At 38.4% G+C, this 17,505-nt stretch overlaps 1 long non-coding RNA gene across 1 annotated transcript in view; it reads left to right on the top strand.

The window, feature by feature from the left end:
* LOC116408851 overlaps positions 1-882 on the top strand; it is a 49,664-nt gene extending 48,782 nt beyond the window's left edge. Inside the window, exon 3 of the long non-coding RNA XR_004221318.1 lies at positions 286-882. This is a non-coding gene — a long non-coding RNA (uncharacterized LOC116408851). The remainder of the gene's footprint in view (positions 1-285) is intronic.
* The last annotated feature ends 16,623 nt before the right edge of the window (positions 883-17,505 follow it).

Raw genomic sequence — 17,505 nt, 5'->3', positions numbered from 1 at the left:
AGAAAATAGACAATCAGCATTTTATTTTCTTTTTTTTTTAATATCTACATCCACTTAAATACTGTCTAGGTCCAAAGATGCAGGGAGTTGTTTGAGACTCAGCATGTCAATCAGCATCCTAAATATTCTTATTTTAAATCTGTCTAAAGATATTTAGATTTATTCTATTCAGAAATCCCGGCTAGAGACTGATGTATGATGAAACGGAAAGCACGGGTTACGTGTTCTGACCATGATTTTCGAAGCCTGAAATAAACCTCTGGATTTATTTTCTTATGATTTCAGATACCATCAGTGGTTGGATCCATTCTCCTTAAATCCATCCTTTCCTGACAAAATTTCTCTTATCTCTGCACAGCAGACGACCTGTGGTCACCTTACATCAAGCACAGGAACGCATCTGGCACCTGAGCAGACACGGAACTAGCAATCTCTCTTCCCAGCTGCCCTGCTCAGGTCCCCACAACATCAAGATTAATTAAATCATGCATCTAATTGAATGGCGTCACCACAGCTAATGTATTCAGCAGAGAGGTCTACATTAAATAAAAATACATGTGACAAATGTTATAATTCCTTAAACTTTGCTTAGGGCTTGATAACAAGGGAACTCAAACAGAAAGAAACTGAAGTTTATTCTGAATGGGACAATTTTATATCTTCAAGCAAAAATGTGTTTTCGTATTAACACTTTTATGAAGTTGATACCAATACTGTACAATTCTGTGCCTTTTGAAATAACATCAGGTATATTATAGATATTTTTAGAAGACAAAAAATGATCTGTAGTTTTGTAGTGTCAACATTTAGTTCATTAAAAATGCAAATCAATAGGCATTTGCCACATGCAAATAAACCAGCTAATATGACTTTTTTTTTATACACAAACACACAGATTTGTATTTCTTGTGCACACTGTAGTTTCTAAAACTGTAGACTGCATGAAAACTATTTATCCATGTCATTAAAGGGCCTTTCTAATTGGGGTAACTTAAACTACTTTGTAGTTTATAGTTACCATTCACAGATATATATTGCCATGCCAGAGCAGTATTTCTCTGGCATGTCCAGGGTTAAACCTGGCAACATTTGGCCTTGGGTCCTCACAGAGACCCTTAATTAAATATGCAACAAGGGACTGCGGGAAGGTGATACACTTATCTGGGTTAGAAGACAATTCGTCAGACCATTTGGGCAGGGAAGCTGGGGCAATTGGTTTCTTTGATCTGTTGATCAATAAAGTGAACTGTGGACCTATAACTGCAGGGGGGGACCAGCAATGAGAAAAATATGGATTATAAAAAGGGATCCATATCTCCTTTGCTTTAGGGTTCACATCCTCATAATGATACCAAACAGGGATAGCCTATACCCACCAGTTTGGAAGGATAGTTTCCTGGGGTCTGGAACCTGAGACACCCCTCATGTTTGGTATCATTCTGATCGCCCATGGATCAGAGCAAGCCCATATTTTCATAATAATATTGGATACTGGCAATTGCCAATATTATATGACAGGAACTGGCCTGAGAATTGCAGCCCTCTATAGGGGGTCATAAGTGACAAGTTCCTGGGCACTCCCCCCTCATGCATACGGTAATGAGGAAGGGTCCCAGCAGGGGATAAAAGGGCAAAAGACCCAGTGACTAACATCTCATACCTGAGGTCCCAATTCTGTTGGGGGTGTGTGCCCAGGTTATATTAATTCAGATTAGGTTTCTATCGCCTGGTAATGATAGATGGTGGCAGCAAATAGTTATTTGGGGCAGTGGTGTGTTTGGGGGTGTCTGAAGTTAGTCTAACCTGTGTGTAAGGTGGCTGAGTACAACCCCTTGTTTCCCCGTCCCTGTGTCATACGCATCTGAGAGTGGCGTGATCGTGACATATATAATGCAGATAAAGGATATGGATGGAAAAATCCAAGGGAAAAAAACATGTTTGTGATATGGTCTTTCTATGTTTCATATTCATGTTGCTGCATATCAGACACCTAGGGATACAGAATATTTAGAATTTAAATAGGAAAGCTAAACCTTTTGTATTTTGCTTTAGTTGCACAAAATCTGAACTTCAAACTATGTGAATAAAAGGGGATATAAATGTGCCATAGTGGTGTTGTCCCACCTAACTGTTGCTGAACAATAGCCTTCAGCATTCTCGATGTAGGGTAAAGTATGATGGGAACTGTAAACCATAAAAATAGCAATGGATTCTTATAAGCAACTGCGGTGCAGTTTTGGGCTCCAGTCCTTAAGAAGGATATTAATGAGCTGGAGAGAGCGCAGAGATGTGCAACTAAACTGGTAAAGGGGATGGAAGATTTAAACTATGAGGTGAGACTGTCAAGGTTGGGGTTGTTTTCTCTGGAAAAGAGGCGCTTGCGAGGGGACATGATTACTCTGTACAAGTACATTAGAGGGGATTATAGGCAGATGGGGGATGTTCTTTTTTCCCATAAAAACAATCAGCGCACCAGAGGTCACCCCTTTAGATTAGAGGAACGGAGCTTCCATTTGAAGCAGCGTAGGTGGTTTTTCACGGTGAGTGCAGTGAGGTTGTGGAATGCCCTTCCTAATGATGTGGTAATGGCAGATTCTGTTAATGACTTTAAGTGGGGCCTAGATGAGTTCTTGAACAATCAGAATATCTAAGGCTATTGTGATACTAATATCTACAGTTAGTACTAGTGGTTGTATTTATAGTTTATGTATGTGAGTGTATAGATTGGTAGGTGTGGGTTAGGTGTGCTGGGTTTACTTGGATGGGTTGAACTTGATGGACACTGGTCTTTTTTCAACCCTATGTAACTATGTAACTATGTCTGAGCGTGTGTGTTATTTGAGCTGTGCAAAATTATGAGAGCCTCTGACATAGGCAACACCCTGCAACTCCCGGTCCTTGGCACCCATATGCACCCAAGTGCTTACCAGATAACTGAGGATCTTCCTGTGAAGTGAATGGCCTGGACACTGGAAATTGCTTGCAAACCAGCAATAACTTCTTTATTTAACTACCAGTAAATGTTCAGCAGTGTTATAAGTAGCATGAATATCTCCTCAACCATTTCCAATTTAGAAGAATGTCCACACCCAGTGATTATCCCTCTTCGGGCCCTACCTTTGCCCTGAGCTTAACACTGAGATTTTCTTAAACTATAGCCAGTAATGATGCGTGGTAATAACCCCTCCAAAAGCAAAAAAAAAAGCAAGAAAAGCAAAAAAAAGCTACCTTCAGTAAATGGTGTATTATATGTGTGTAAATGCATGTATGTGTTTAAATGTGCGCAAGTTCTTGCAGCAATCATGTTGCAGGACCACCTTGGCAGTCCCCTTGGCTCGTAGTTCTGTATATCCATTTTTGGAGCTGCCTTTTGGACGTTACTAACCAACCCACTACCATATCATAGGCTTTCCAACCTTGATGCTTGCTTTTGACACACAGTTGTATCTAGTAGAAAATTAAATAATGATAAGCAGTGCTGGAAACTCTAATCAAGGGAGTAAAAGTTTTATAATAACTATATACAGTATAATTGATACAGACCAAAAAGCTTGTGAGTTTCTCACGTATCACCCTCTGGGTGTATGTTATACATTCCAAAAAAAAAAGAAAATGTAAGGTTGCCAAGAGAGTATCCTCAAGGCCAGATAAATATAACAAGTTGAACATTACCCTTACTCCTTACTAAACACTTATTACAGGGGGGTCATAGACAGGATTTGATATTTAATGCTTTGAGGGAGGTAGAGGATCTCTCGTAAAATAACCTATTGGTTAAGAAAGCTGGAAAAATGAGAAACCGAAGGTTACCATTCGCTTCTACATCAAAACAGCATTTACAGTAAATGGAAATAATCCCTGGCCTTAGATACAAAATGGCAGAAAGTTTGGTTAGCCATTTTCTATTATAAAAAAGACTTTATATTAAAGGATATGGTATGTCCCTCAGATACCAGAAGTAAGGAGTCAACCTGTTCTGGGAAACCCAAAGTTGGGACATTTCAACTACTTAATGAGTGTATATTGCGACTTGGTAAATGTAGTGTGTTTTATTGTATTAAAGGGAAAGCCTTTTTCTCATGCTAGAACTATGCCAACCATTGCAGCCTATTGTAAAAGGCCTGTGTAAAATAAGCATATTATCCCCATTTCCTGTAAAACTCAACAACTATCTAGTCCCAGCTGCCACCTAATTATGGGACTTTCAGCATGAAGGGCACCTGTATGAGTTAAATTTTTAGTAGATACTGGAACTCCAACTACAGTGGGAGTCAGAGGATGTTACCAGTTTGATTTTTATTTTAGATGAGTTTTAAAATTTGAAATATGTCTGCAATGGTGTTTATAGCCTTGCATGCAAAACAAACCCAAACCCCAGTGGAATATCTGTATTTCAGTCTAGGCATGCTTGTAGGCAGTAATCCCCTTTTAATTACATCCCCCACACCAAGAAATACAAAGGTGCAGGGAGTTGCAACACACGCAATGTTTATTCCAAATTTGTACATGCATCCAGCACAGGCAATACACTTCTTCACACACAAACAGCAGATGTTGCAACCCGTGAAGCAGGACTTACTGCATGAGAATCCAGTGACTCCCACAGCAAGGCAGGTAAGGGAGCCAAAAGTATACTGCAAGGAAATGGGCAGTAAGTGGACGTAGTCAAACAGGCTGGTGTAGAACCAGATAACAAATGTAGAATCATAAGGCAAACTCGAAGTCAGGAACAAGTGAGGGAAATACAAAGTGTAACAGAGTTAATAGAATGGACAGGACCAGGGTGAAAGGAACTGGAAACAGCAGAAGCAGGAATCAGAACACTTAGGAACAAGCAAGCTTGACCTATAACAGGCAGTGAGCGAGTTTAGACCTGGACATTTTATAGCCAGATTGATGGCTAACACTGAACTACTGTGGCCAGATTGACAGTGGCTAAATCAAGTCATGCCTACTTGAAAGGCAAGGATACCATTGTGATTGCACCCAGGACTGCACCCTCAGTGGCCCGACAGAGGCCGCTTTGCGATTAATTTCAATGCAGGCAAGCTTCTGGAAGAAAGAAAATGTGCATCCAGGAAGAGGTTGGGATTCCCATTTGCATGTCTGGCCCCAGGGCACGGGAGGTCCTTGTTATGTTACTGATTGAACTGCCTCTTAGCAGTCTGTTAATATAATTCAGAGTAGAAAAGACTGCATAGTAACCTGCTGGTCAAGGCAGGATATTACACAAATATGTAAGGTGCCTAGCCCTTTCTCTCCCCTGTTCCAGAAAGGGAAATAAACTTTAAATAATCTTTTAATCAAGTTTTTAACGCCCTCACCTAAATATATATGAAAGGCTTGGTTGAAAATTTGCTTTGTATTCTGATAGATTCATGTGCACCCCACTGCTGAATCCAAAAATCTCATCTTCTAATTTCCCTGATGATTGCTCAGTTGATTAAAGACTCAGCTGCATGGAGCTACAGAGCAATGTTCAGCTCTCATGCTGTGTAAAATTGTAGAGACTTTTACATTATAATGAAATTGATTAAATACCTCCCCCCTCAAAGAACCTACTATTTCATTGTCCATACTCACTGATTGTCTTTCTGCTGAGAAGAAGCTGCAAAAGGAGCAGTGAAGTGAAACTCGCCATTGATGATTTAGGCTGTCAAGATGACAAAATCATACAGCACTTTGCAATGAGAGAGTGGCATATAGTTTAATAATAACAGTGCAACACAATTAAAATCTTTTTACTAATGTTGTGGTGATGTAACTGTCTTTTAAAATTATTCTCAGCTGAAATATTTTTCTCTCCTAACTAAAATCCTTGTCCTCCTCTCCTGCCTTTTAGTATATTGTATATTATCCTGCCTGCGTGTATATTGTACTGAATTATGGAGACTATCGATCTTGATGGGCTTTCCAATTTTCTAAGTTCAGTAGCTGAAGATTTACATGGTAATGCAGTGGCCTCCAAACTGTAGGGCTGGCCCACATGGGAAGCAGTGACAAGAGGGAGCTAAAGCTGCTTAGCATTTGGGGTAAGAAATCGGGGGTCAAAAGCTTTTTCACTTTCCTATATATTGTTTGAAATATAGCTGAATTACATTTACACCAATAATTTCAGTTGGATCTTTATGGTGGGCTTGAACTAAAAGTCTAGCAACTACTGTGGTAACCCATAGAAACCAACTGGTCCTATCTGACACGTATGATTGGTTGCTATTGGTTCCTAGACCCTTATCAAATGGTATTCTAATTTACTGTAGGTTACTACATTGACTGTAGTTCTTTAGGACCAATTATATCAAAGGACCCAGCAGGAGGCAGAGCTGGTCCAAGACACCAACATAAAACTTTCCAGTGCTTAAGTGTAACAATATATATAAAAGTTTCTTGATGGTGGGGTTGACCAATACTGTAAGAGGAAGGAGGCAGAATTATATATAAACATTTTTTTTGTATAGAGCTTGTTATGTATATTGTTATGTACTTTTTTTTTTTTTAAAAGGTCAAAGGGATACCCTTACCAATGGCTCCATATTAGAAAAGAAACCTAATGCACTTGTGAAGCTTCAGTTTAAGTTCCTGGATATACCTCCATACATTTGCAGTTATTATAAGTTATATTATTTATTATAAGTACTTTGCATCAACAAACCCATATATGCCCATATATGGTTTAAAATGCATTTTAAAATCTATTTTTTATCAAGCAATGCAGACTGCATATGTTATTAATAAAATGTTATTATTAGAATCATAGACTGACGTTCCTCCCTACAGCTACTAAGATTTTAGACCTAATGTCAGGTAAGCACTTAATCCATGCCTCCTTTTGTTTTAAAAAGTCCAATTTTTCCACTTTCACTTTTCTTGCAGGTACCCTGGGCCAATGCAGTTTTCTGCTAACAAGAACACTGGCCTGTTTTCCAGGTAAGTGATTACAATCTATGGGGGTGCCTAACATTTGGCCCAGTGATTGTACCTTTCCTTCTCCTTTAAATAATGGAACCAATTGGCCTGCCTGCGATTTTGCGCAAATTGCCGAAAAAGACTCGCGAGTCTTTTTCGGCCATTTCCTGAAATCGCCCCGCCGCGTCTGCCATCCCGCCGGCGACTTACATGTTCGCCGGTGGGATGGCAGGGGTAGGCAACTCGGGGAGATTAGTCGCCCGCGAACAGGGAGTTTTGCCGCGGGCGACTAATCTCCCCGTGTGCCAGAGCCCTTAAAAAAGGTAAAGAGTGACCAATTGCTACATGCTGATTGGTTGATATACATGATTAGACTAGTACCAGATGCTAAACCTTATAACATAAGCCCATTAGTTTGCTCAAGTGCCTCCAGGTATCAGTTTGATGAAAGAACACCCATTGATGATAAGTGGCTTTCAGATGATAACTGACCCATTGTACTAGGCAAGTAACACAAATCAATTGAATTATAATTTTCTTGCACCATATTTTTGTATATAACATTACCATGTAGAAAATGGCTACAGATTGCTTTCCATTATTGCTGCCAGTGTGTATCTTACCTTGTACATGGGCAAATCCAGAAACTTCAGCAAAGTAAAAGAACAAACACAATCATAGGGCAGGCCAATTGGTTCCATTATTTAAAGGAGAAGGAAAGGTACAATCACTGGGCCAAATGTTAGGCACCCCCATAGATTGTAATCACTTACCTGGAAAACAGGCCAGTGTTCTTGTTAGCAGAAAACTGCATTGGCCCAGGGTACCTGCAAGCAATGCATTTCCATCCATCTTCTTTTTTCATAATTCCAGGGCAATGCATGTTCAGTAGAGTGGAAAAGTCCGCTTTTTTGTTAAACTTCAACTTTTTACTCTACTGTGCATGCACAAGCAGCATGAACAAAGAAGAAGAAAGAGGATCGCTCACTCGCAGGTACCCCGGGCTGATGCAGTTTTCTGCAGACAGAAGCACCAACCGGGGGCATAGTGATTGCAATCACTGAGGGGTGCCTAATATTTTGGCATGCCCCAGTGATTGTACATTTCCTTCTCCTTTAAGAGATCAATGAGACTTTGTAAATAAGCTCACTAAGCATGAAACAAGTAAGGCTTTCTATAGGATCTTTGGCTGAATAAAAACATTTTCTCCTTATAATTATTGGATCTGAGTGGACTTCTTGAGTCAATCATAGAAGGGGGTGCACTTCCATCACTTGAAACAGTACAACCACTTTATTAGATTAAAAATGATACACCTAAAAGATTGCAGTAAAATGATTTCTTCTGAAAGCTGTTTGGTAAAACCCAAACACATTTCATCAATTTCTCTGACTTTTTTAGGGGTGGGAGAGATTTAGGTCTCCTAGAGTACCTGCCCTTCTATGATTTTACCACTTCATAACAGCCAATTTATGACAAATGCCCAAGGTGTCAGTTTTGACCTGGAGGCCATACTTACCATATCAACTTCTATATCAACAAAGGGAAGTGAAGGTAAGTGCACCCCACCTTGATTTTCATTAGCCTCATAGACTCTCATAGGCTTTTAACTATACTGTTGTTTGTGTGTTTATGTTGACAGTAGCATTTAAAATATTATCATATTACCATGATTCATATTCTTCAGTTTTTCAGAAAGGCAAAGAGCTATAAACATTCACCGTTCTGCCACAGATGCATGTTTGTTTGTCATTATGGCTACAAAAGAAAGTAAGTATTTCAGGCTATAATGGAGCTGTTGACTTTTTTAAACTGACCCACAGGAAGGCTTATTCAAATGATCCAACACATGTGGAGATTTTGTTTCATTCCTGCAAAATAACGCCGAGAAAAGTAGTTTAGTGTAATCAAAGCATCTAGCTCTGCCCTCCCTTGTATTTTATTTCTTCCATGCCTTTCAGTTGAATCTTAGGGAAATCTGTAGTCACACTGCGCTTTCAATGAGAAAAAAAAAAGCGTACACATGTAAATTATTCACTCCAAAGGGGAGCCAAGAAAAAGCTTTTTTGAAATGAAAGCCTCTTTATTTACCGAATGTCAAACAGCTTTGGTCGGCTACATTGCTGTGTGATTGAAATAAGCAAAACAAAGGAGGAAATTTTGTCTTGCAATAAAATTAAATATAAAAGAGACAGCTTGCTACTGTCACCCCAAATATACCCTATCCTATTTCTTTTGATAACATCAGGGAATTTTCTCCTCACGGCTTTGACAGGTACTGATAAGAATCCAAGAAAATCTACCAATTGAATATGAAGCAAAGCAGATTTATTTGCTTATTATTTACCTTCTCTATAATTTTACAACCTGCAAGGCATGGGCTGCATGTAAACTTTGGGGGCTTATGTCACTAAAGGTCAGTAAAACATGAATTAACTCAACCTGCTGCTTCTGCTGCTATTTAAAAACTACTTAATTCATTCCCTGAGGTGTGTGCAAAACTGAAACAATGCAAAATAGGCTCAATTTTAAGCAAAATTATTCCATAATATTTAGCAAAGCATAAGTACAGCCTATCAGTATAGAAGATAACAGAGATATACTGTATATAGAAGCACAGTAAGTACAGTACGTAGTTATATGTATAAATATTATAAATGTCTAATACACTGTATATAGATGTGTGTAATCTGTATTTCGAAAAACATTTTAATTTATCTTTGTATAAAACAGTATGGATCAAGAGAAAGTTGAGTAAGCAATACAGAGTAATAAATATTTGAGTAATTTTTGTAATTTTTAATGATGAACTACTAGCATTAATGCAAAATCACATATACAGTATGTGACATGTTTCAGGGATCAATAAAATAATCTTTCATGCTGTTCCTAATAGGTAAAGGGTTTCTGCCTGTGTCTCTTTCAATTAGCAGCACTCCTATGCAGCTTATGTTACGGGAGCGGATGTTTTGCACTTGAGATTAAAAAAGAATGTTGTGCTTACCACTACATTTTAAATAAAGCTGTGAACTCAAAACTCAAACAAAGACAACAAGTCCTCTGCACTCGCCCATTATCAATATGCTGAGGACATTAAGACATTCTGTGCACTAAGCTACTAAGAAATGCCCTCCCCTTAAACAAAACAGGGAGTGTCAGTATACTGTATATTGCAATATACTTCAAGCTGGTCAATAAAAAGGGCAACCATTTGGGAGTTTTAACCTTGAAAGCAAGCAAGTTGCACGTAAAACTAAGTTGCCATGAAAAATTTATAATGAAGCAGTAGATAATTCAGATTAGAGTGTAGGACTGGCCAGACCAGGGATAGTTTTGGAGTAGTTAACCAGCTTGAATATATTGCAATATATGGACAAACAATCCCTGTTAAAATCTTAAAAGAGGAAGAGGCGTTCTGGCTATTATGTTAGCCATCCACTCACTCCAGTGTCTATAGATTTCCTTTTTAGAAACATTTTTCTTTTACTTTGCATAGCCTATCTATTTAAGCAGTTATATTTTTGCACTGAACTGTTGCTTTAAGGAGGACATAAACCTTATAAAGCAGCATTGCACCATTAATGTGTTTCCTTTACAGGGAAAATATACCTTCTTTTTGACTTTTTGACATGAGCTCATTGGGCTTATGTAGAAAAGTTTAGAAAAGTTTTTGGAAACTTATAATCTAAGCTTCCAAAAATATATAAATGTATTTTATTACCCAAACATACAGTTTTAGACTCCACAGATTCAAAGGACACCATCAACCATCAGCAACAACTAACATAACCTTTATTACTGTGCCTTTCCATGCCTTTACTATAGCAAATGCGTTCTCAAAATAAAACTTCCTTAGCATTGTTGTAAAGTTTGGTTGACCTAAGACGTTTCCATACCTAATACAAATACAATATGTGATTTTAAATCTTGTTTTCATATACAAAAGCAGCTGAGTAGTGATGGGCGAATCTGCCCCATATCGCTTCTGCAAAAAAGTTGCTAAACTTTTTCCAAACCGCCCAACTTTTTTTTATAATGCATTGGAGGCTATCAGTGTTTTTTTCGTCGAAAAACACCAAAAATGTCACTTATCACTACAGCTGTGCTCATATTTTAATAAAATATATTATAAAAGAGTAGGTAATTAAGATTCCTTGTTGTTTTTCAATAAACTTTGTTATGGCTAAAGCAATTTAAGGCTCCTGTGGCTTTGAATGGGCTTCTAACAGAACAACTCCATTTACCTTTGTTAATGAGTCAGGTTTAAACATGATTTCCATTTTCTGAATACCCTCTTGTAATCTTATTCATTTGTGAAATATAATTTAACAAATAGTATTTTTTAGTTGGCTTTCACATTCCTCTTCTCTCTTCATTACTTGATCCATTATTTATCTTCTGGCAGAAAGTTACAGCTATGTGCATTTGTGCACTGACCTACTTTAAATTGAGTAGAGTCAGTAAGTGCTGTGTTTTGAGAGAGTACAATCTGGAGCTGAGGGCTACTGTGCCAGAATCGTAGCTGTGCATCCTAGGCTATAATAAATGGATTATGAACCTTTACCTGCATGTTTTCCAGGAACCAGAAATGCCAGTTGGACAACCTTAAAAAAAAGCAGACAATAAGTTATTCTGATTAGTGATGAGCAATTTTTTTCAAAACTATTGGGAGTGCTCTATAAAAACAAAAATTCTCCAAAAGCCAGGTAAACAGTAAAGTTTGTAAAGTCAGTCCTGCAAGTTTAAAAGTCCCAAAAGATTGCAGTAAATCTCTTCCCCCAGAGTAATAATAATAGTGCCGTTTGATATTGTTAACCACAGGCATTGCCACTTCAGAGGTGAGTCAGACCCAAACCAATCTATAGAACAAAACTGAGGGAAGGGCATGCTCTCTGGTGTAGTAGATTTTAAAAAGTTTAATAAAGATACAATAATGCACTTACAATTTGCAGTGTATTAGACATAACAATGCAACGCTCAGCCCAATGCATTTTCAAGCTTGCATACTTACACTAGGAATTCACAGGTTTAAATAGGTACCACCAAAATGCCCATATGTAAGCGGAAACAAAGCACACCAACTTTCGCCAGTTCTTACTGCGAAAAAATGCCCATTGACACAAATGAGTACAAATGAGTGCAGTAATAAACAGTCCTATTGATAAATTCTGATCCATAGCAAATGGTTTGGATGGGGATGATCCCCTGCAGATTAAATCAATGCCCTAGGGTTATGGACACTTGATAAAGGGATCTGCCTGAAACATGTTGTATCTGCCACTAACCCAGTAAAGGCATTGCAGTCCAACTACTGCTTGGAGCTCTAGGGCTATGGTCAATAGCTGCAGCACCTCATGGCTTACAACACCAAATAACTTTAACTCTGCGCTGTCATTCACAGACACCAAAGAAGGTTCCAGGTATTCTAAAGGCTGGGCAAAAAAGCTGCTACATAAAACAATAACAATAATCTTTTCAATAGTACAGAAATGTTGTTAATCATATTCTGACTTTACTTATACATGCAAGAGGAGTTTTTTTTATAAGAATCTTCTCTACTAGTGCTACAACCAACATACTGAGAGTCATGAGCGAATTTTTTTCGCCAGGCATGGATTCACAGCAAATTTACGCATTTCGTTATTGTTTTGCGAAATATCCGTGAAAATTCGCTGCAGAAATTTTTTTCGTAGTCGCGTCAAATTGGGCGTGGTTGCATCAAAATATTAGGTGGACGACAAAAAAGATGTGGGCGACAAAAAAAAAACTCGGGGGACAAAAAAGTCGCGTGTGAAATGCATTCTGCGGATTTTTAGCTGTTTCACAAGTTTTCTGTCGTTTCACGAATTTTACAGCATGACAGATTCGCTCATCACTTATTACTGTGTAATTTTGAATTGCAATAATACACAGACAGAAGTACTGGTTAGGTGTTTGAAAGAAAAAAAAATGTTTAATGTCTTTGTTGATGATTGTATGAAATCAGGAAGTGTTGGATGAAGAGACTTCGTATTGAAGCATCCTCTTGCCTAAGCTGGTACAAGGTGGCACCATGACAATGCACTCTGTAGTATGTAGTTTATTGCAAGGGCAGATTTTAATGATGTCTCAACCTCTTGCAGCAGTGCCACTTTCCAAAGATTTTAGAGGAGAGATTTCTTGCTTGTTAGCTTTATGGTAAAATGCAGAATCTATGGGGAGGATAATATAATCTTATTGTAATTAAGACTGTCTTATGCCATTAAGGAATAACATGTCCATATAAAACACAAGGCCACAGACCAAAAGGCCTTTTTTCCCACAAAGTGGGCAAATTACAAAAAGGCCACAGTTGGACATATCTTTTTGCATGGGGCATTGTGCAAGTAGCCACAGGCCTCGGTGCTTTGTGTTAGAGTGCAAAGACTGCAGTGCTTAGAGCATGTAGTGCTCTAAGGCAAGAGGAAGGACATGGCTGGGTTGCGCCTCCTAATGCTGCTTTTTACATGGAGCACTGGACGGGTGTCGTCAGCGGCATGGCCAGTGACATTGTGGGCAGGGTTATGACGATTTGTAATTGGCTGATAACCATGTCAATCTAAAAAAGTCCTGTCCGGTTTCCTTTATTTGGAAAACCAGGCAGGGAGTTTTGACCAAGACAGGTCTTCCGAAAACTGGGCTGTCCGGCTCAAAATCAGGCAGGTAGCAACCCTAGATACAGCTCATTCAGGATGGGGCCTTTCCACTATGACAACTTACCCACAGCAATGCTGTGCACCTATATCTGCAGTTTATAGTTATACCTGAACACTTAATTTATAAGGTTAAATGTTCCAATTTGGTGCACTATAAAATGGCTATACTGGCTATAAATAAAGGTATGTGATTTATAATACAGAACCATATTATCTTAAAAGTTCTGGCATTTCCCATAATGCTAATTCTTATATTCATTAATGCTTGTATATTTTGAAGAAGAAATGGTGCCCCATATTATGAAAAAGCCTGAGTTCTGAGTACAGGTATCTGTAATAATACTGTATATCACATAGTGGTAATAGCATTTTTTATATTTTTGAAAAATGGAGTCTGCAATATTACAAATACAGTATCACTTTAGGGCTGATTGCATGAATAAAAGAGAGGGAGTCAACATTATACAAAAGAGGATACTCATTAGAGGAACCTCTTGGATCATGTGGGCCAGTGACCCTGGAGAACACATGAAATGAATTATTGATAATTGTTGCTTTAAGAATCTTTCACCAACCTTGTTGTATTGCCACCGCCTTAATGCTGGGGGCTGTATTCCTATAATATTTGTTGAAACCACTGATTTTGAAGGATTGTGTCCCCCTTAAATAAACACCTAAAGAAAATGCCATAATTAACCTGATTTTCATAAAACCTTCACAACTATTTAAATATTAATAATCTACCATGAAATTGATTTTTATTATGAGCATTCCACCTCTAATAGAGGTGGTCTTTCTGAATCTTAAATTGTGTAATGTTGGCAACCAGCGGTGCTTAAGTATCTGAGCAAAGATAAACATTAACACCTGCAGACTGTTTTCCAGCTTTACTGAAATGTTTAATTTACATATACTTAATTTAATAATTCTCATTTACTAATTGGACAGAAATAGGCACAAAGACAATTACAATGGGGTCCTGATGGTTATTAGGGTGGGAAATGTATTTTACATTTACCCATGAACCCAGTGCTATTTGTAACATTCACTAAAATATCTATTCAAAAGGATTTGGGTCCTGAAAAAACACAGTCTATGAAGAACATTTATCAGGGTGTTGCACAGAGTTTATCCCAGCTGCCTGCTAAACCTCACAGTTCATTTCATCTTTTAAAGTGATCTTTTGAGGCTTACTGCTTTTCCCCACTGTGTTTTGCATGGAACAATCAAACTCCACATAAGATATTTTTTATTTACTTAATAGAGTCACTGCTGTGGCTATAGTTGTGCCTTGTGTGACCCTGCTGTTTCTCTTTGTGCTTATTTCTTGTGCTTATTTCTTGCTAGCACGGGGCCACTTCTGTATAATAAGGAGGATCACAAAGAATTACAAAGATCTGCTTTTCCTTCACATTCAGGTCAGGTGCTGGCAGAGAGGCAGGAGTCTCTGATGTGGTTACCTGGTTCGCATGATTTATTTGCAAATTGTCTCTTAAGCTAAAACATACTGTATCGGGACCTAGCAGGCAGTTTTCTTGCTGATATGTACAAAAAATACCAATTAAATTAAGCAACAGATATACAGATGCAGCCTTGTTCCTTTACCATGTTGTTGCATTATTTTTCTGGTTGTCCTGGAGAAAAAAAAAATACCAAAATTTGCCACCACGTGGCACATGGTCTATAGCATTTTCCATTGTTTTTTGCTGGCAAGTCTTTGCACTCTAGCACCAGCTAGAGGCAGGACAAAACACCCACAAAATGGTGTCTGGACATGGTGAGACAACATGTGAAAACTTGCTGGCTGCATCTGTAGGTTTACTACAAAAAAGAAACATCATATCTTTATAAGCACATGAGCAATCTTTACTCACATGGCCATTGACAGTTATTGTATGTTTAGGGCATGTATTTTCATACTAAGCAAGAAATGATCTATTACAAACTGTGCAAACTGTGGGGTGTTTTTATATCTAGTTTACAATTTCAATATTAGTTTTCATAACAAACTAACGGAATAATATGATAGAGAACCTTTAACAAGGCAAGGCCCTTTTGGCTCAAGTAGGAGTATGTACTGGGTAGAAGCATACATCAATGGGACCTTGCCTCGTAGAACAAGATTGGCATCATTATTTCTTAGTCAAATAAACCTGGACCCAGTATCTACTTTTATCTATCCTCTGACTGAGGATTCAGTGTGATTGCCTTGGGTGCCCAAAATGCAAGAAACAGTTGATCCTTCTCCCCAGCTTTTACAAAGGTGTTGCTAAGCAAAGCCAAGCCAAATGGTAAGTGTGCCCAAGACAAGCCCCCTGCTGTTACCCTTTCCCCATCTCGTAACCTCCACCTACCTTTAAGGGGATTTTATAATGGAGTGCAGGAGGCAGGGAGTTCCTCTTTGGACTTATGAGATCAAAGGCAAGACAGACTGTAGATGCCAACCTAATTGGGACTGAGTTAGGAAGTCAGTACCAGGCTCAGGGGTGAGAGATGGTTAGGCTGGTCAGATAGTGCAGCCTGTAGCCCTGATGAGCTTGTGTTTGAGTTAGGACTCCAGGTGATTGTGCTCCAGTTAGAGATTGGAGCATTCAGGAGTTGGTTAGCTGGAACCTCTGGGAGCTGTGGTGAGATAGCTCAAGAGACACAACAGAGAAGTAGGGGGAACATTTTATTGGAAATAAATTCTCCCTCATCAGCTAATAGCACTCTTTTAGTTCCACATGAGAGGATACTCTGAGGACCAATGATCTGTGTAACCAATTTTGTGTAACTGATTGGCCTGTACCGTAGGAGGAAGAAGCTCCTCAATAAAGCCTGTACCGTAGGTTATTGCATCACTTTGTGAGATGTCTACTACTTACAGCAAAGGCCTACACTATCCTCTTTGATGGGATGGGAGTCTACCAGTAGCCACATTACATACCCTCACCACTTGGCAACTCACACAACCAACACCCAGATGCGGCAACTCCCGGTGTCCCAGTGGCCCAGTCCGACCCTGAATCTGTCCCATTTCACTTTAATGAAAAATCTGTGAAAAGGCAACAAATTTGCTGAATTCAATGAAGTCAAATGAACTGTTTTTTTTTTTTTGCAATGTTTTTCTTTCATTATTTGTGGAAAAAACTTTAGCGGCATATTATTGCCATAGTTTTGTTAAAATATTAAACGAAACACAGAATTTCACTGTGAATCCATGCCTGCCAAAAAATATTCACTCATCGCTATAAATGACCCCCACTGTGTACTACTGCAATGTTTACTTTTACTGGTTATTTACTGGTTGATTTTAAAATTTCAGCTTTGTTAAAAAAAAGAAAAATGATTGAAAACTCGATTGCCAACTTCTTATTTGTAATTTACCAGACATGGGCAGTGTATAAACTAGATGGACTGATTTGTCTTTAATCCAGTAATTTTCACTTTCTCTCCTGCTCAATATAACTTACAGGGCTATTTTTTTCATATTACTTTGCTGTATCTGTACTTTTTGGGATTTCCACACCATTTTCTTAATTTTATATTTGTAATATTTAATTATAAAGTGCTCCAACAGGTATCAATATATTCTACCTTAAAACATTCTTGCCTGAGAATGTTACACAATAAGGGCTGGTATCGGGTGCTAAATGCCCTGGCCACCAGTTGACAGAGAATGTGTGACTTTTCTTTGTCATACCTGTCAGTACTGCCTATAAATATGACAGTGTAGAGTGGGAGAAATTTATATATGTGAATGAGTAATGCAGCTTCACCGTGATTTATAGCCCTTAAAATTTGTACGTTTTATGACCTGGAATTATTTCAAGTGTAGTTTGGAAGAAGCTGAATTTATTAAATATTACACAGTGGAGGGGGAAAAACACCTTCTCGTCATTCACTGTACATAACTCATCTCTATCTGTCAGGATATAAATAAACA

Source organism: Xenopus tropicalis, chromosome 2 (genome assembly GCF_000004195.4).
Source record: "Xenopus tropicalis strain Nigerian chromosome 2, UCB_Xtro_10.0, whole genome shotgun sequence".
Classification (NCBI taxonomy): domain Eukaryota; kingdom Metazoa; phylum Chordata; class Amphibia; order Anura; family Pipidae; genus Xenopus; species Xenopus tropicalis.
This window is presented reverse-complemented; position numbering and strand designations above follow the sequence as displayed.